At 30.6% G+C, this 13,553-nt stretch overlaps 1 long non-coding RNA gene across 2 annotated transcripts; it reads right to left on the bottom strand.

The window, feature by feature from the left end:
* Positions 1-4,146: 4,146 nt before the first annotated feature.
* Positions 4,147-13,162, bottom strand: LOC146993475 (uncharacterized). 2 transcript variants are annotated; one of them, XR_015038468.1, is made up of 4 exons: positions 12,429-13,162; positions 10,829-12,235; positions 8,303-8,502; positions 4,147-4,357 (listed from the first exon to the last, which is right to left on the bottom strand). It is a non-coding gene; the product is annotated as an uncharacterized LOC146993475 (long non-coding RNA). The 2 variants fall into 2 exon arrangements; XR_015038467.1 differs by having other exon boundaries at positions 10,829-13,133.
* Positions 13,163-13,553: the final 391 nt, after the last annotated feature.

The raw sequence follows: 13,553 nt of genomic DNA, 5'->3' as shown, positions 1-13,553 counted from the left end.
CTATATATAAATACCGAGCTCTCCAACTTTAGGAATACTTCTTTGATAACATATTGCCTTTTGATGGGTGTACCATATTAGTACCAAATTTTTCAAAGGCACGGCGAGTCATTATTTTGTTTTCGTCTGTTTTAAAATCTGTTCTTTTGGTTATTGATAAAAGAGTTTTAGTAGTAAAAAATGTAATATTCAGAGAGAGAGAGAGAGAGGGAACGCCAGGCAATATGCTTATAACTTCAGCGGAAACAGATCTGTCTCTGTTATTCCACATATACTAAATTAGATCCTACACTGAACCTGGCGAATTCTCGCTCAGGCGTGAGTTAAATACCAGCACAGAAGAAGGGTGCAAAATAACCTTTATTAATTCAAACTAATTAACAGAAAGGCATTGACTTCGTGCGTTACAAAGACACCGACCACTTGCTGTGGAAACTAAAAAGTAGAATATTATACAAATCAACCTGAAATAAATAGGGCAAGAACGCACTTAAATTTACGCCTAAGAGGTGGACTCACGGGAATCTAACCGACGTGATACTAATCTGATAAAGCCAAGAGGCTTACTAGCGTGACCGCAAATAACAACGAAACTTGTGCTTGGCTAGCGAAACATGCTCTAAATAAACTGAGATATTCCCACATTTAAATAGCACTTCACTTAACTTTAAATTTACATTCTGGCGAGAGACTGTGAGGGAAAGTTGAGAAGTTTAGAACAGGTAATAAAACATAAAATGAATTTATTATGCAAAATAAGGAAAACCCTACAAGAGTTAAAAGCTAAGCCCTCTCGATAGAATCTAGTTTCATTTTTGATCTTACTAGATATGTCGCCCGGCAACATTACGCTCTTGTGCACTCATACCTCGAAAACCCCATAAGCACATGACTATTCTCCTGTCTTGGTAGGCCTGAATCCATTGGGTTACCTACAGAGTGATCACTTGCAGTGTGATCCAAATGTCTTACCAAAGTTTAGAAATTTATTTCTAGCAGAATTTTGACAGCAGCACAATGCAGTTAACGTAGAAATACTGGAGTCACATGGGATTATTATTTATAATTATTTCTCATATTAGTTTTTATGCAAAGTCTCATTTTATTCCTTCTGAATTTTATGGAAAGACAAAGTATTGCATTCAGCAAAGCAGTAAAAACAAGAAACCGTCTCATCTGGAAATATGAAAATCTCAGAGCTTCCTCAGAAGCAATATTCTGGTCTAAAGTTATAGTGTAGTATGGGTAAGAGTTTTATTTCGTTACTGACCCATTATTCTTTGTGGCATTTCAAACCGTTTCAATAACAAACGAACGTTATACGCTGTCTTTAGAAACATCGTTATGCACAGAGGACTTAATATACACTGGTGTGCAAAAATTAAGGACGAAAAGGTTTTTTTCAATATAACTTTGTACAAAAGCTTTCCAAATCAACACATTTAATACCGTAAGATCCCCAATACGTAAGGACATGAGTAATGTAAGCAACACTTACTAAAGGAGAAATCAGAGGGATAAAAAGAAGCTTTATTGAAAAAGTAGCATGGAGCGCAATGCGACTGAAGGCCGAAACATCCCTGTGATGGGTGTCCAGCAAGAAACATCCGGTCTTTAATAGGGGATATGATCTCCCCTGACTGCTAGGCAGGTTTCACAGCGTCTGCCCATGCTGAGAATGAGGGTGTCAATGAGTTGTTGAGGCATTGCTGCCCATTCGTCTTGCAGCGCCAATCGAAGCTCCGGAATCGTTACTGGGGGTAAGGTACGAGCTGCCAAGCGTCTGCCTAGAAAATCCCATACATGCTCGATGGGATTGAGATCCGGAGATTGTGCCGGCCAATCCATACCCAACTAGCACAAGAACGTTCAGAGAACGTTCAGGTCAAGTGCTTCACCAACGTGTCGGGAACGTTCAAAATGCCGTCTACATGTTACAGTTCTAAGACGGGCAATAACACGTCAAATACTTGTGTTTGTAACACTTTCATGCAACGTGTCATTAACGTACAACGTTTTTGGCACGTTTTACCTGAACGTTCTGAACCACGTCTATGTATTGCAGTTCAATAACGGACAGTAGTACGTCAAACGTGGTACTACTATAACTTTTTTATAACGTTCTATGAATGTTCTTCTAACGTTCTAACAGAACGTTCCTTTAACGTTCAGGCAGAACGTGGTGAATCACGTCAGTATGTTACAGTTCAATAACGGGTAGTAGAACGTCAAAAAATGGTGTTACTAACAATTTTATAAAACGTCCCTTGAACGTTATATGGAAGCTCCGTTACCTTCTAACAGAACGTTCCTTCAACGTTCTAGCAGAACGTTTCTTTAACGGTCAGGCAAAACGTTCTGAATTACGTCTGTAAGATGTAGTTCATTAATGGACAATAGAACGTCAAAATGTGGTACTAGTAATAATTTTATATAACGTTCCTAGAACGTTCTTTGAAAGTTTCTATAACGTGCTAGCAGAACGTTCTCTTAACGTTTGGGCAGACGTTCTGAATGTCGTCTATAGATTAAGGGTTTATGACGAGCAATACCACGTCAAATACTTGTACTGTTAACACTTCTGTATAACATGCAAAGAACGTTCCGAATCACGTTTAACTAGAACGTTTTGAGTTACGTCTAACTAGAACGTTCTGAATCCGGTCTATATGTACAGTCTCTGAAGGACAACAGTACATGAAATATTTGTGTTTGTAATACTTGCGTCTAATGCGAAACTTAGTTTCCAAATAGTGAATTCATATAATAATTTACATTTCTTTAACGGAAGAGAACACTGCAATTTTCTGGAAAAGACATCATCTGTTTGAGGAGTTGAGCCTGAAATGTTACATTTACAAATATATGTGATGCTTTACATGTGCATCAAAATTCAAATTCTATTTTTTTTCTATTCTCTTAGTTCATTACATACATGCCATTTATTAATTAAACTTTACACTTTTTCTCTACATTTACATGCAATTCCTCCAATGCAATATTATCTAGACCTTATATTCCCATAGAAGTTTTACACACCATTCTTATTAACTACATATAAAAACAAGATTTGTTACAGTTCTAATGATAGAAATGTATTTTAAGTTTAATAAATTAACCAAGAAATTAAGTTATTGTTCTCATTGGAAGGAAAAGGAATCAGACTGCAAATCACGATTTTTAATATATGGCCAGAATCATTGCAATTTTCAAAATTCTGAAACCTTGTTGATGTGATCATATACACCAAACTATTTTAATGGGAGACTGTATTATATTCTGGACGAAATAATTATTTCTTATTAAATATAATCCTCGGTACTTTTTTGCAGTAAATTAAAAACAAATTGTTTTCTTTCAACACTAATAAGCTCTGATATGCCAGTTTAATAACTGTACTTAAACTTTATATGAGACTACTGCTGTCTAGAGTTTTTGTCATTGCAGTAGACTAAAAGCATCAGGATGATGGGAATTTAAAGTGAATGCTTGGATATTTCTTGTCATTAAAATAAATTTAAAAGTTTGCATTTAAAGGTATGCAAATTTTTAAAATAATAAATATTTTTTCTTGTGTTCTGTTTACAAGCAATTTAACTGTACTAAACAGTTCTCTGTTAAAATTAACTTCTGTCCATGTAATTTTTTTATAAAGTTAGAAGGCGTATTTTGAAAGTTAATAAACAAATAAAATGACATATATCTTTCACAAATTCATTATTTTGCCATAAATTTGATTTATAAAATTAGTTCAGTGGATGGTCCAGTCAATGGATAAGGTTCTTAACAAGCAATTTTCAGTTAAAATATAATTATTGTCATAATTTAAAATTTGAAGCATTTATTGCAAAAGGTTTTAATTTAATTCAGCTACTAGGAATGCATTAAATTCCCTAAATCTATAAACTGATAGTTTTATATTATTTCATAAAATTTTAAAGCAAAATTAAAAGTGTTAAAGGAAATGTAATGAAATTAATTTCCATATTGCATATTCATGTAATAAATTTCTCTTCTAGAATCAAACATTCAAATTCAATGAACTAATTATTTTCATATTCAGTAATACAATGTATAAGATACAATATTTGCTTAAGCTAAGTATCCTCTACCAATCCAAGTCTTCATGAAAGTTAGGAAACAAACTGAACAATTAATAACTTTAATTACAGTATTTTCGTACAAGCTAATACACAAATTTTTTATTCCATTGTTTACAAACTTCCTTCTGTTGTACATTTTCCTTTTTGTTTATGATACTTTTCTCTAAATGAAACACTTTTCAACCAGTCTTTTATAATATTTTCAATAATATTGCAAGGTACCTCTCTGGTGGCCCGATTTTCTTTGAAAGCACCTAAAAGAATAAAAAAAAAATATATTTTTAAAACTAAATAATCAAGAAAAAATAAATTTTCTCAAACTTTAATAAAAGCGATGCTGTTTCATCCTATGTGGTCGGTTTAATGTAAAATTATGTTATCTTGAAATAGTACTATTGAATAATGCTTCAATTTGAGATTTCGCCGTTAGAGTTGATTTTAAAAAAATCAAAATTTTAGATAAATTTCAATTTTTCAAAAATTAGATAATTGCAAATTGAACTGTTATTTAGAAAACGAGAACTAAAAATGTAATGGAATTAAGAAAAAGGATTTTTTAACAGATATATTTTGTTAAAGATTTTGAGGTTTGCAATACAAATACCTCATTTTTTGGCATTCTCAGATAGCATTATAAACAATAAAAAAATGAAATTTGTTTCCTTGCCAGAAAAGAAACGAAAATGATTATTTAAATCATGAAATGCTGGTCTAGTTAAAATATTTGAAAAGAATGAAATGGTCATAAAATTATGAAATATTACAAACAAAAAATGTCGAATTGTGTTTCTTTCAAGTAGCTATTTCCCCATTTAGTTTCTCTAGTGAACAAGGGTAACATGTGCTGCAAAAGATTTTCGATTCTGGAGATTCGTTTTTCCTATTTTCCTTTTATTTCGGCACCGCACTTAAAGGTTCATATGAGTTACAGTCATGGAGTAGAAAAAATTATTTCATTGAAGGGATGGCAACATATACGTTACGAACGAAAATAAGGAGCATGGAAAATGTCACCTTGAAATGCTTATATTAATATAACAGAATACAGTGCAACTATGATAAAAAATTTAACTACATGTGCATATGCATGTAAAGATAAATGTTTTACATATATATATATATACTCTTTTAAAATAATTCTACTTTAATTAAACTTAGGAGATAATATAATCAATTAAACAATATTGTTTAGGAAATAAATTATTATATATATATATATATATATGTGTGTGTGTGTATGTATGTACACACTATATATGTATTTTAATACGAATGTTAAGGAAATTAAATAGAACTTTGAATCACAAGCAAAAATATCTTAATATGACTCCCTAAATATTTTTAAATTTATTATACATATAATAAGTATAAATATAAAATTGAGAAATTTGATTTGAAATGTTATTTGCTATTTACATTTTGCATATATGAATACATTTCAGTAATCAGAATAATTTTTATCCTAGTGTTTCATTCAAATTAAAATTTAATTTAATATGAGAGATTTACAATTAATTTAAAATCAAATTACAATGTAAATTCAATTTAATATTAGAGATTAGTGCATTGATTAGTTAGAATTGTGTCATTATATGTTGTTAAATGTGCTTTATTTGTATTAAATTTGCGCAGGTATCTAATTAAACGTGGAATAATCTTAACAAAAAGTGAAGTAGTATTTAGTCATGAAAATTTGTCAACGTAAATGGAGAAATGTGTAAGTGAGAAAAACGTTTAATATGCAATTCTGTTCATTCCTACAAATATGTATTTAGGAATTTTGGCACCCTTGTTTTAAATTGAATAAAGCATTTTACTATAGACTTTTCTTTTTTTAGAGCAATAGACTTCAGGAAAGCCGAGTAGCCAAATTTTGGGGCAACAATTACATCTATTAATATAAAAGTTGTGCTAAAGCTATTTCATGATTCATTAAATGAGTGCTTATGATTTTAAACCTGTGATGGAGAACAACTACAAGAAGCGCAACATAATACTTACTCATTAGATTCTACTAAAATAGGTCTGATAAATTTTAACCACAAAAAACTTTTAATAAGCAATGCCATATATATTAATATATATATATATATATATATATATATAGAAGTCTTTTTTTTTCCTTTCCCAAGAGGAAGAGGAATCAGACCCCCCTTTATATATATATATATATATATATATATATATATTGAAATAGAAATTGAAAAGCTAACAAGTAATTTGACGTAAGACCTATTTGGTCTTAAAAATTTTTTTGGGCAAAATGCTGCAAAAATATGAAATAATAGGAAGAAATATTCTAGTGAGCTTGCTAAAAAGTTACCAGGAGCTGTGGCTCCATAAAATAGTTCAACGCAGTATTTTTTTTTAAAATATTAACATGGAAGTAATTTTTAAAAATATATTAACATGGAAAGGTAAAAAAACAGCCTACACGCGAAATAAAACTGTTAGAATCAATGTTGGAAAACATGTGAATGAACTAAAAACTAATCTTATCGATGTGATATGTGAAAAGTTAACACATATAAAAAAACAGATCGACGGATATATATAAATCTATACATATGTATATAATTAATAAATATAAAGTAAAAAATCAATATGGGATATCCTAGAAATGACTGACGGTTTTTCAAAGTTTAAAAGTGAAATAGCAAACAAATTATAACACTTACTAAAATTAATTTTGTAGAAGATTATTGGTCAAGAATAGTTTTTAGCACCAAACGTCGCCAACAAATTGCGCTTCAATTTCATATATCGTCAGTTATGTCAAAATGCTCTCGAAATGGTCGCCGTTTAAAGCAATCATTTTCGAGATTGAAATACAAAATTAACACGCTCTGTAATGTCACTATTTGAATTTAGTTAAATTCACTTGAAGAAAAATATACAATCCTTGAAAACAATCATTGAAATTTTTTGAATATGATTAGAATTATGGTTAGAATATGATTTTTATGTATTTTGAAATCGCGATTTAGCCTCAAAGATCATGTTAAGTGAAATATTGGAAGTGAGGGTATTTTTGATTTTAAAATTTTAATTTCCAAATGTACTTTTAAGCAATCGCTTTTGAACTTTCCTCTTCCTTGCATATATACATACAGAGAGACATGTGAATTGAAACAAATGGAGTTAATATAAACCTAAAATGATGAACTCTGTAACAATAAGTCACAAATCAAAAGAATGAATCAAAAACATGGAAAACAAAATTGGAGCAAAATTAAATCAATACATAAATAAAACAAAGTTCGCATGAAATTTAAAGAATTAAAAAATATCTTCGGTCTTTGTCAAAGAGCAGCCGAAAGAATATAGAATTATAAACAGAGAAATCAAATTATATCTGGATTAATTGTACAAGTAATCAAAGAGTCCTTTGAATTAAAAGACCAAAAGCTTAATTCAAAATTAAAATTTTTCAAAAAATTTAAAACTGTTTAAAAATTATTTAATGATTATTTAAGGATACTCGAATATAACGAAGTGTACAAGTGATATCTGCCTAAGGGAGGGAATGAATTCGTGGAGGAATTTCTAAGGAAAACTGGCTCGTATTCATGCTACTCATGGGAAAACCACGAAAACCAACTACGCAACAAAACCGTTCGTCTGGAATAGAAGCCAAGACGAACTCCCAGTCTTCGCTAGTGTTATACATTTAGCAACCGATGAGGCAAAATAAATTTTTAAATTAAATTTAAACACAGTGTTAACATTCTGGAGCCTGATTCATGACTTCACTAAATGGAATTGAATTTGACATTTATATGGATCCGCAGGCTAAAATCTCTCGTTCAGTCTTCCTTTGAGCATCCATTATTTTATATATGGGTAAGTTTTTAAAGAGGTTGTATTAAAATTCACAAACTAGCAAAGTATATTGAATATTAGAGTCTCACTATGAACCATAATTAAGAATGTAGATATGATTTATTTCGGAGCGAAACTATTAAAACATAAGCTGATATAATATGAGCACAATTAATTAGAGAGAATAAGGACAAATAATATTTGTTTAGAAAAATTAAAGTATGCTTAATACATTTTCCTACGCATCAAAACATTTTTTTAAAATTTCAATGTTTCAATTCAGAAAACATTATTTCAATTTTATGCTCTCGAAAAACTTCCTACCAATTAAATTAATATGGGAAAACAGACGTAAAAATCATTTGTAGAATACTTACAATATTCTCTCAGGATAACAATATAAAAATTCTCTCAGCATGTATCTGGTTCTCTGTGTTCCAGAATTGCTCTTTTCATGTGACTTCTTTCTTTATACGAAGGCCAGTTACATGTCCCTTTTTATCATCTGACACTCATTTGCTTGGACGACAGCCACTTCATCGGTCATTAGCAAATGTACAACGCTAAATGCCATTTTCTGTGAATGTAATGAAATAAATCCGTAAATGTTCTGAGACTGAATTGAAGCAATCTTACTTTATATGTAGTTAATTATCAACATTAAAAAGCTTGTCTTATACGAACTCAACCTTCCTGACATTCTGGGAAAATTCCTCCCTGACTTTCTGAATATATTTTGTATTTTCCATGGCAGTCTAAAATTTTCTAGGTGAGGGAAACTCTGTTAGTACACCTGATTAAAAACATAATGGATAACAAACATAATAATCCCTATATGCCACTAGCATATATATACAGTTAACAGATTCCACTGATGTAGATTCTAAATTTATTGATAGTTCTGAAATTATACTGACACCTAAATTTAGAGAACTGAAAGGATGACTAAAATTCTTTTTGTTTATTAAATCTGTAGAAAAACAATTTCTTTTTCCGATGAATTTTCTAACAGATATTTGATTATTAGAACTGATTTGTCTATAAATAAACAACAATTATCACAGTGTCAGCAGATATCTTAAATTCTGAGAGTTGAAACGATATATTTTGCTAATTTCACTTATTGATTCCTTTTCTTCGTCAAAACGTGTTTGTTAAGCATATCTGCGTGCAAGCTGCTGCAAAGGTTCTGAAAGAGCACAAAGCATATTTTTCAGTTCCCCCAAAAAGTTCAAATGTTTTCAACAAAAAGTGTCAAGAGGCCCAAATATTTGAACATCATTTATTAAATGAATCAAAGATAGAACATTATACATTATTAAATAAATTATTAAATAAATATTTTTCCATGTAATCGAATACTGTGTTTAACAAAAGCTCTTAAATCATTTTCTGCAAATGCATCATTAGAGAAAGCAATATCTGAAGGCTTTATTAAAATTAAAAATTTCCACATGTAGTAAAAGAAAGTTGTTGTACATAGCAGATGGTAAAATTGAACTCATAACAACAGGCCTAGTGTATAAAAGAAATACATGAAACTTTGTTGCCTTCCAACTCTGTATTTCTTAAAGCATTCTAGGTTTACGACTACATTCGCTTGGTACGTAATGTCTTAGACCAATGTGAGATGAAGATATTTCATTTACATCGCTCCAGTGCAGTTCCAGTGATTTATTGAAAGTTCAAATTTTTACTTATTTATTTGTTTATTTATTTATTGCCTCTTTAGCTGGAGAACTTAAACTGCTCTAAAATAGTTATCAAAAAGTTAAAAAAACTAGCCAAAATTTCAGTTTTTAACTCTAAATAATAAAAAATGTCTATTTCATTGCTTGTGTAAATATAAGATATCTAATTATCTTAGTGTTTTAATTTTTCTTTACAATTTAATGAAAACAGTACGTGCATAAAATACCAGTACTACATTTCAATAGTATAAAAATTGTATTTCTAAAGCCATAAACACAATCGTATATGCATGCAGATCATAGTTTCCAGCCTTGGAAAATCTTAAAAGACGGGAGATTTTCTTTAAATACGGGTTTGCTCTAGAAAAATGAAAGGTTTTTCACTCTGCGAGGTTATACCATTTCAAAGAAATTCCAAACTCGCTTTGATTCAGTTTATGATGCATGATGGTTCAGGTTACTATAGTACTTGTAATTCAATTTTGATGTAAGATGCATTAGCATTTTATTAGATAGTCTAAAATTTATGCTCTTTACTAATTTCATTTTTTTTTATTTCCTCGCTTTTTTATGCTGAGGAAATCTTCAGTAGTGAAGCAAAGCTTTTATTTATCAAAGTATTTTTAAATATACGATGCATGTGAAATTAATAATTAACATACATAATAACACTAGATAAAATTAGTAATATGCCAGGTACTAAAGTAAACAAAATTATACACGAAAATTAACTAATTAAACATTGCCTAAATATTCACATAAAAATCTACTGATGTCTACAGCAGATTAAAACAACTCAGATTAAACGAAATCCGATAAGAAAAATTTATTAAGGTCAATAAAATTAATAAGAAATACAGTTTTGTGGAATAAAGTTTAACAAGAAAAATTATTATGAAAATCATTACAGGTGGACGAATACAATTCGCCTAATTAAAAATTTCATTATTTTGATAAATTTCTTTTTTTTTTTATAGGAAAAATTTTCTTCAGTAAAGATTTAAATTTCGAGACTTTAAAATCTCGAGATTTGGTAATTTACTTGGAGATGTGATGAAAAACTGGGACTGAGTTGAAAACTTGAGTTGGCAGTTATAAGTTTGAGATCAACATGATTATAGCATATGGAAGATTTTAGACATATACAAAACAATTTTATCAAACTTTCATTATTAAAAATACGATTAAAAATGTGAAAATATGCCTACTTACACTTTTAGTAGAGCGGATAAAACAAAGACATCAATACTTCCCTTCGATCTGGAATAATTTTAGCGGTGTTCTTGATGACCTCAAATCCCGGTCTTTCGAATCGTTCTTCTTTAAGAATGACTGAGGTCAGAGTCAGCCGGACGTCAGTAATTTCAGGATTTGATTGGTTACATACGTTTTTTGGACCGCAGGGCATACTTTGAGGCAAGGTTCTTTAATATACTAAGGTTAGGCCAGGAACGGAAAAAGCGTGCCATTGGTTGCTGGTAGTGACGTCACCCGGGAGACAGGACGCATCGGCCGACGCGTCTGCTACATGATTTTGGTAATGGAAAAAATGTAAACTAAAGCAAAATGATCATTTTATATGTGGTAGATACACCGGAAATACCGGGTATATACTTTCCGATTAAGTATTTTGTTAAAGAAAATGTTTATTTTATGCATAGAATTCGTACGAATGCTGAAAATAATTATAAACATTAAATTCTTTTCGTAAAGGGAAGCCTTAGAAAATGAAAAACGATATTTAAGTTAACTAAGGGAAATAAATATTGTAAAACAAGGTATTTTTCAATATTTTTTCGTAGTATTGTTTGCACTAAATAAATTTTGTTGAACAGAACACATGATGGCATAACTGCTAAGACCATGGTAAAAACATAATAAAAAAGTATTGTTCTATTTATTTTCATTGCTCATGCACTTTTTTTAATACAAATGAACTTTGACATTCCATGAGAAAGATATGATCGTGATTTTCAGTTTAATTTACATATCTCAAGCAAAAATATATATAAAAAGATTTGACTTAACAAATTCATATTTAAATACCATAAAATTGTACAAATTTCTTAATATCCGTCATTATACTTTTAAATAGTATACTTATCACATTCTTTTTAAAGTGAAAAGTCACTTCATACTGATTCACTTCAGATTTTAGCAGAAGTGCATATTTTTTCAGTATAATCTAAAAGTACTCTTATAACCCCTTACACTCCCAAGATTTCTATATAACATTTATCCTGACGTGATTATTTGCTATAGTAAATAATCTTCGATATCGGCATCCTATTCTTCCTTCCATACATTAAAAATGGAACAATTAAAATACATTTTCTTAGACATATACGCATAATAATAATAATAATAAACTTGCCATACATCTTAGTTTCAGCCCACCAGCAGCTGAGCGGTAAAGTCGCTGAACACTGGTAGTTCGGTCCGAATCCCGCGAACGGGCTGGCTGCATGGGCGTTTTCGTGGTTTTCCTCATGTGTAATGTGTATACGAGCCAGTTTACCTGAGAAAGTCCTCCAAGAAGGCATCACACCTATTACGCAGATAGCCCTAGTGTGCTTTGCCATAATTAAATACACCACCACATCTTAGTTTCAATTCAGCCTGTACACAAATTAAATATTTTTAATTACTAATGTATTTTTATCAGGTTGTTTCTTAAAATACTTTTGTTATACTCAAAATATGTGTTCAATATTAAATTATTTTTCTTTCTCTTATAATTAAAAACAAGTTATATGGAATCAAAATTAAAACATATGCAGCAGTTAAATAACACTGAAGAGTATCTACTTACTCTTTCGCTATTTGTATTCTAGCATTATACACAGATTTGTTTTCCTTCAGAGTCAGCTATGTGTAAGTTCACTTAGTTATATCAATTAAATTACATCAGACATATGCATCAGTTAAACAACATTGAAGGAAATATGTTGCTCGCTCATCGATGTTTGCATCATAGTGTGGTCGAGAAATTGTTCTTTCTTCTGAAGCATGTATCAGTTTACTTAGTTCTCAATGCTTAACCCAGACATTGCTTCAATACATAGAATTACTTTTGGGATGTAAAGAAAGTAACCAAAACATGTGAATTAACTTGGATAAGCGAATTTATCAACTAATCATTCAGGTAGTCACTATTGGTAAACACGACACTGAGATTAAATATCTCGCTATAAGTCTCCTTCATAAAAGGAAAATTATGATAAAATGAATAGCACATATTCTGGCATTTTCGATGTTGAAATTATCTGCTCTTTTGCAGCGAATAGTCCATAATTTACGATCACTTGGAAAACGATGGTATGTGATGCCTTGACTTTTAGTTTTCCTTCTATAATTCTGACACAACGCTATAACACAACTTGCCATTTCCGACTAGGTATAAAAGCAAATTAACAACACAAATCAAATGTATCCCAGATCAAATGCAACGAATGTAAACAAACGCCGAGAACTAACGACTGTCACCCACATGACGTCATGCGCAGGTGGCATAATTTTCTCCCTGCACTACGCATCGCTCTTGGGCCCCCCCTGCTTTGAGGGAGAGTACTTTGAGGGGAAAAGAGTGATTTCGTCCTTGAAAGAAATAGCGCTGTGGGACAACATATGGAGAAGCGGAAAGAGCTCCAGCCTAAAGTCTACTGTGTGCAGATCCATAAGTCAAGTGAGATGATAAAAAAGTAAACGTACAAAAAACATTTTGTTTTGATTAATCCATCGACCAAAAATTAAAAATGTTTTACTAGGCACTTTACAATTTACAACACATTCACTGCAGAGACTTTTTGGCTTTTATAGTGTTTTTATACGGTAATAGTTTAATAGTTAATCAAAAACGGAGGTGTTAATTTTAAAATTTTTCATTAAGTCTAGAATTTAACTAGCAGCTTTCCTTGCAAGTGATGTAAGTTCCACA

The sequence above is a fragment of the Stegodyphus dumicola genome, chromosome X1 (genome assembly GCF_044657685.1).
Source record: "Stegodyphus dumicola isolate Sdum_Otavi_A_Nest chromosome X1, ASM4465768v1".
Taxonomy (NCBI): Eukaryota; Metazoa; Arthropoda; class Arachnida; order Araneae; family Eresidae; genus Stegodyphus; species Stegodyphus dumicola.
The sequence above is the reverse complement of the archived record's forward strand: the minus strand, read 5'-3'. Positions and strand labels throughout refer to the sequence as shown.